The following is a 7,339-nucleotide window of genomic DNA, read 5'->3' as shown; positions in this document are numbered from 1 at the left end:
TCAAATTTATCTCCTCTGGTTTCTATGTTTCGATAATATGCTAGACAACCAAAGACCTTCAAGTAATTATATTCAGGTTTTTTAATGTACAAGAGCTCATAGGGTGTTTTGTTTTCAATTACATCAAATGACAAACGATTGATGATGTACGTGGCGATCAGAATGCATTCACCCCAAAAATTGATTGGGAGATTAGCTTTAAATTTTAAAGCACTTGCTATTTCAAAAAGGCGTATGTGCTTTCTCTCCACAACCCCATTTTGTTGGGGCGTGTGTGGACACGTAGTTTCAAGAAAAATTCCTTCTTTAGCATAAAAATTGAGCATGTTGTTGGAGGTGAACTACCCTCCATTATCACATCTAACTTTCTTAATTTTCTTTTCAAACTGAACCCACATTGCGCGACTATAGTCATCGACAATAGTAAGGAAATACTTTGCATGCGTGAGTGAGGGTGTTCTATAATTCCTCCATATGTTGCAATGCACAAGGTCAAAACATGAGTTTGTTTTAGTGGTGCTAAGATGGAAAGGCAATCTAGCAAATTTGACTTTAATGCACAAATCACAAACAATGTTTGAATTAGCAGAAACATTCATAATAAAATCAAGACAAAAAAGTTTTGAAACTGAAGTGTGTCCCAATCTTTCATGCCAAGTGCCAGAACTCATCCCCATCCTATATAGCCCCATCTTTCTCATCCCCATCCTATACAGCCCCTCATCACATTCACCCATCCTAATCAATTCCCTCGAACTCAGCTCTTGTATGACAATGAATTTTGGAAAAAAATATTGCAACACATTGTAAGTCATTAATAAAATTGCTCATTGATAAAAGGTTGCATTCCAAATCTGGTACATGCAAAACATCCTTTATGGTAATATCGTTGGGTAGGGTGTGATTTCCACGACCCTGACAGGAACATTGTCACCATTAGGTATGAAAACGGGTGATTCAAAACGTTCAGTGGGTAATTTTTCAAGTAAATAGTTGTTATAAGTAATGTGTTCAGTGGCACCTAAATCAACAATGCATTTACCCTTCCTGTTGATCTTACCTGCCATATTTGCAACTGGGTCTTTTTTGTTTTGCTTGTCAAAGAAGGTGGCAAACTACTTGTATTGTTCATCATTCAATCCAAGTGTTGGATTTAGCTCACCTTCAACAAATGGAGCCTTTGGTTTCATTTGTTTTTCCTCTCCTTGCTACCACTCCGGGTAGCCAATACGTTTAAAACAACCATCTCAGTTTTGGCTGTCTTTTCCATAAAAGTTACAATGCTCAACCTATACTTCAGTCTCTTTCTTTCCTTCTTTTCGATTGGGCTTGAAGGAACCTTTATTATGGTCACTTTTAATGGGTAAGAAGGCCCGGAAGGTTGTAGCGTCATCCTCCGTTCATCTTGACCTAGAGACAACCCGCTGCTATTCATCTTCAGCCACATGATGATAGCGTGCTCCTAGAGTAGGAGTGGGTCGCATGGCTAGTGTTTGAATTCTTATGGTGGCGAAGTCAGAATTCAAACCTAGCAAAAATTCATACAACCTTTCTTTATCTTGAAGTTCAGAATCTTTTTTACCTATATCACATGTACACTTCTTGCATTCACAAATTGGCATAGGAAGAACCGTCTATATTTCATCCCATATCCCACGAAGCTTGGTATAATATGCTGAAACAGATAATCCTTCTTTTCTAGCCGCAAAGAGAGATTGTTTCGGTTCATACGCCTTACGAGCACTTTCTTTTCCAAAGCATTCCTTCAAGTCATCCCAGGTTACTTAAGATGTGACAACATCCTGTTATCATGTCGTCACTTCTCATCTAAGGCATGTAATCCATGGAATCGGGCAAGTTTTTCGATGGTTTCGTCGATGAAACCAACCTTGTTCTTTCTTGCAAACAAGAAATTCAACATCTCTTGTGACCAGTCAGTATAGTTTCTGTCTGTGAACACATCATTAACGTCCATCTGTCTAGGGTAATACGAGAGGTGGAGATAGAAGGGAAAATCATAATTAGGGACGTTGTTTGTTCCGTCGACATCATCTTTCCTACTGCCGACGCACATGGTTTAGGGTTGGATCGATTATTTCTACTCTGATACTATAATAACTTTGTTATTATGGTAAAGGTTCGGCTTAATTAATAAAAATGTTCAAAAGCCCTTTATATATCTTTATATACACAGGAAATTACAAAGATAAGGAAACAAATAAACTTTCCTAAAAAAACATAAAAAGAATAAGATACGTGTAAATATTATTCTCAATATCATATGTTGTTATATTAATCGAATTAAATGAAAAGTAGAAAGAAAAGTGTGCAGAACTGCAGATAGAGGTGGACTCCTCCACCTTTAGATATTTATATGAAATTATGCAACAAATATAAAAAGTATTTATGGAAATTGTTTGACCTTTGGTTGAAATTTCTGGCGTTGAATACTATGCGTTCATACTGTTTTTCTTTTACAAAATCGAGTTTAGCAAAAAAAAAAAGAAAAGAACGTTCTACTTGATAACATTTGAATATTCTAACATGTTAGTTAGTGGAAACTTAGTATTTGCGTCTTCTTAGTGTTATCATTGTTAGTATTTGCGTCATGCTTTATAAAAAAATTATTATTTTTTCTTTAATTCTAATTCTTACGAAAAGAATATTTTATATAATTTAAATACCTAATGATAAACCTAAATGCTATAATTTTCTTATTTAAATATAAATAGTACAAAAAGACAAGTAAATGACATTATGACTAAACGTTAGCAAGTTAGTGGGATGTGTCCTTCTCATCCTACTTTGACATAGACCTTTAATTGGACCTCCTCAGACCAATCGTTCTTTTTTCTCCGTCCAAAAGATCGAAGGGCTTGAGAAATATGGCAAAACGGGTCGTTGTCATTTGATCTCGGTATTCCATGTTGTTAAAAAAGATTGTTTAATATTTAAAATCGTAAATTGTAAAAGTATAATTTAAACAAAAGTTAAAACTGAAACCGGCAAGTCCCTATTTTTTTTCTTTATTTCTTTATTTTATATATATATATATATATATATATATATATATATATATATATATATATATATATATATATATATATATATATATATTGGGCAAAAGTGGTCCTTTCTTTATGCATACATGTTCAATTGTATCCTTCTAATAGAAGATTTTAATTTTAGGGAAAAAATGGTCCTTTCTTTATATATACAAGTTCAATTGTGTCCTTCTAATAAAAGATTTTAATTTTAGTCCCTGGCCAAATTGGTCCTAGATTTGTACACATATGGGTCGATGTATTAGACACGTTGTTGCACTGTAGACCATTCCACCGTTTCTCTAACTTAAATCAATTGTTGCACCACCATAGACATAATTCACTACCTTTCTCCTACCCTCAAAAGGCTTCCTTCTGATGCCGATGAGTTCATTGCCAACGTTCAAATCGTATTCAGAACTGGAATCGAAAGGGAAAACCCATCACAGTGTCCGCTCCTTTCCTCCGACCATTCGACTCCACTGCCTTCACCGCTCTCTCGACATAAACCCTACCCTTCCTTTTTCGCTCTTTCGCCTCCTTGAATCAATGGAACTTAGGTCGCAGGACAGACACCTTCTGCCATTACATGATTTCACACACTATCTCTATTTATGTGTTTTCCCTTTAATTGGTTCCTTTATTTATTTCGATCCTGTTTACAATTCTGTTGTAGTTGTCTTCAATGGTCGTAACTCCAACTCCCTGAAGATCATCTTTAATAATGAATCGTTTCTCTAAAATCCCAGGTAAAAGTTCTTTGTATTTAAACTGGAAAATCTTCTTCTCCATAAACCTAGGCGATGTTTAATTTGCATAAAATCACACCACCGCCAACGACTTCCTGATCCGTTCTTCCCACCGCTCCAACTTCAGGAACCCTAGATGCATGTTCATGTTTCTGCTTTAAATTGATGGTGCAGGTTGACGATTAAAATCAATATTCTTTTTTTTTGTTAATTTCTCCCACTTCTTTGTACCTCCTGCTTTTGAGTGTATTCACATCTTCAAAATCACCGTTCCAAAATTCCTGAAGCTTCGCCGGAAACTTGGCATGCTGGTCCTTTGTTTAAGCCGGACTCCATGGATTTCTACAATCTTGAACTCACCAATACTAATGTAAGTATATATGCAACTACTTCATTATGATCGACATTTACTTTTTTCTATGTGAAATTACAAATTTTGATTCTCATTCGTGTGATTGTGTTTGGTGCAGGTGGTGGATCATACAACCCATGATTTCAAGAAGGAAAACGCAATTGTATTTGTAATAGTGCTCTGTCAAATTTTTCCTGACCACAATCATAACAAACTTCTTTTTTAAAATGAATCAAGAAATCCAAAAGTTTTTTTTCTTCACTTCATGTATTATTTCTTTTTCCGTCTTATTCCATCTTTGATTGAATAAACTTGTTTCTAATAAGGCCCCTTTTTTTTGCCTATTACCTGTTTGATAAAATGCCACAACTAATGAAAAAAATCTGAAGGTTAGCAGGCGGAGGATAAAATTATACAACCTTCTTACCACATATTGGAGCTCTATCAGCAGATACATATCTTTTGGAGGAGGTAAATTAAATTATATATTTTTTGGTCAACATGTGCTGAAGGGAAACATTTTCATTTTGATGAAAAGTGAAAACTACTTCAATGGTTTATTGTAGGCTACTCAATTTATCACTCAATGTATGATGACTCTGTATGGATGAGCGAATTTGGTTATCCAATGTTTTCAAAGACATGTTGCTGGCATGTTTTAAGTTTTAACATTATTTATATGTTATTTCATTATAATTAATTATACAACTTATTATTTACAAAACTAAAAACTAAACATAGAATGACAGCAACGAGCATTTGGGGTTTACTAGCTCTACAGCCTACAGATGCGAAGATTTTTCCTTTTAGTCATGAGTCCTATGTATATGAGCTTCATGTATGTTCATAGATCATTTTTTTAAAATATCTGGTGGGATTAATCTTTCACTCGTTCTCCAGATTTTCCCATTTTTTTAACTATATATATATATATATATATATATATTGTTTTTATAAGGATTCATGGGTTCAGGTGGGAGGTGCAGTTAACAATCTGAAGGTATTAATCTTTCACTTATTCTCCAAATTTTAAATGGGTTTTGACCATGTGATAAAACATGTTAAAGTGCAATCCTGGATTTGAAGGTCTCTAACAAACACCATTCGTATCAAAGTAATTTCCTATATAGCATGTTCCTTTCATTTCTATTTTGTTAAACCTTTTAGGTTTACTTTATTTTTTTCTTATAAAACTGTTGTATTTTAAACGTATATTACTATAATTTTATTTGTAATTTTTTGATTCTTAGTTTCTTTAGTATTTCTACATAATTTATTTTATTTTTACCTAATTAAAGCATGGTATTGAAAGTACAAGGTTGTGATTGGTGGTTGATTTAAAAATACAGCAAATTTAACATTTATGAGTACGTATGTTTGTTATGTACACAAAACCGACTTACTTTGGAAATTAGTTGTTTGTCATTTATCCCCAGATTCTTCAAAAAAAAAGATACATTCATCAATTATTGACTTAAATTGAAAATGTTATTGACCTGCTTAAGTTTCCATTTTCTCCGTATTTTATCATGATAACAAACACTACCTTGTTATACATGTTTATGTTGATGTAATTGATGTGTAGGTTCTTTTGTATAAAGTGCCCACCTTAACTATTGATGTAATCCCAGGGATAGCGCAACATGAAATATTGAACAATAGAAGGCATGTCCTGACCAAGGTAATATTAATCTTTTACCTTTTTCTTTTTTACATTTTTTAATAGTTTTAAATTGTAAAAGAACATCTTTCGTCTCCTATTTTTTTTTTCTTGAAGAACTTGAAACTGATGGTGTGAACTGCCAATTTGATAGGATAACGATGCTTCTGTGAAGCTTTGGGGGATCACTAAAGGTGTTGTGATTGAGGACTACGGACAGGTTGCTTACATGCTGCCTTGGATAGTTGAAATACATATTATCCATTTTCTATTAAAAGTTACTCATTATACCTCTCCTTTAATGATTTCCTTATGCTCCCATTTTAATTGTATATACTTTTTCCAGGTCAGCATTCCTACATGGTTTGACTGCAGATACTAGGCTTGGAAGCATTGCTCGCAGCTTTATAAAAGATCCGAAAGTTCTCACATTCATTGATCCTTAGGTGGGCTTACGAACAAAATTAGAAACTTTCAGGGATCAAACACATGGACTGTTTTTGTAATTTACTCTTTTGTTTATAATATATGATGTTATTGTTTGCAGAGGACATGATTTTAGCAAAAACGTGTTCAATGAACAAACTGTTATTGTTTGTGATCAGGTATAACTACATTTGAATTTATATGGGCAACGCAGACTTACCCTAGGTTGCTTTAGGTTTATGATCCACTAATCATTATACATCGTTAACGACATTGTCAGTGTGAAAGAGAATACCTTATCAAGTGTCTAAAGGCACAAAAAATGGCTGATTTGGAGGTGTGTATATGTATATTAATATTATGCAATCACATATACATATATAGTAAACGAAATGGGTTGATATTTTATTATTGTTTATAGGCATTACCAAAAGGGAAGTGGTTTTGTTTCACGGATTGTGAGAGAATTCATTCTGTTTTGCAAAATCTGCTAACTCTAGAACCAAGATTGTTGATGATGACCTCTTGACTTTTGTGAGTAAATATATATATTTATTTAACTAAGGCTTTATTAACTTCATAGTTCCGCAAACAAATGTCCATGCAGGAATACCACATAAGACAGACCAAATTACTATGTAATCCTTTGTGTCGATAACAACAATGAATTGGCTAAAATGATCGGAGCTGTCTAAGTCTATCCCCACAACGCGGGGCTCCTCATCTAGTTATTATTATTATTATTATTATTATTATTATTATTATTATTATTATTATTATTATTATTTTGGAACAACGAACACAAATATATACTAAACTACCTCTAAATTATTTCACCTATGTCTACAATGGGACTTGAACCATCAACCTCAAGGAGGAAAGACAATATCGGATACCGCTGACAAATCTACACTAAACATCATTCAAACTAGTAGAAAAACATGTTTCTCAATAAAAATGACTATTATTTAAAATTAAACTACCCATTCTATTCCTTAACTTATTTTTGGCAAAAGTCATTCCAAAAATAATAATAATAATAATAATAATAATAATAATAATAAACTATTTCTATATTCGTTGTAACAAATAGAAGAATCAACATTAA

At 33.2% G+C, this 7,339-nt stretch overlaps 1 long non-coding RNA gene across 12 annotated transcripts; it reads left to right on the top strand.

Moving 5' to 3' along the window:
* The first annotated feature begins 3,245 nt into the window (after nt 1-3,245).
* On the top strand, nt 3,246-6,791 carry LOC111912717 (uncharacterized). 12 transcript variants are annotated; one of them, XR_006186847.2, is made up of 7 exons: nt 3,251-4,163; nt 4,264-5,826; nt 5,960-6,025; nt 6,152-6,251; nt 6,353-6,410; nt 6,512-6,568; nt 6,653-6,791. It is a non-coding gene; the product is annotated as an uncharacterized LOC111912717 (long non-coding RNA). The 12 variants fall into 12 exon arrangements; XR_006186852.2 differs by having other exon boundaries at nt 3,246-3,793; nt 3,968-4,163; nt 6,152-6,568; XR_006186854.2 differs by having other exon boundaries at nt 3,248-3,604; nt 3,721-4,163; nt 6,152-6,568.
* Nucleotides 6,792-7,339: the final 548 nt, after the last annotated feature.

Source organism: Lactuca sativa, chromosome 9 (assembly GCF_002870075.4).
Source record: "Lactuca sativa cultivar Salinas chromosome 9, Lsat_Salinas_v11, whole genome shotgun sequence".
Classification (NCBI taxonomy): Eukaryota; Viridiplantae; Streptophyta; class Magnoliopsida; order Asterales; family Asteraceae; genus Lactuca; species Lactuca sativa.
Note: the sequence above shows the minus strand (reverse complement) of the source record. Positions and strands in the feature narration are given on the sequence as shown.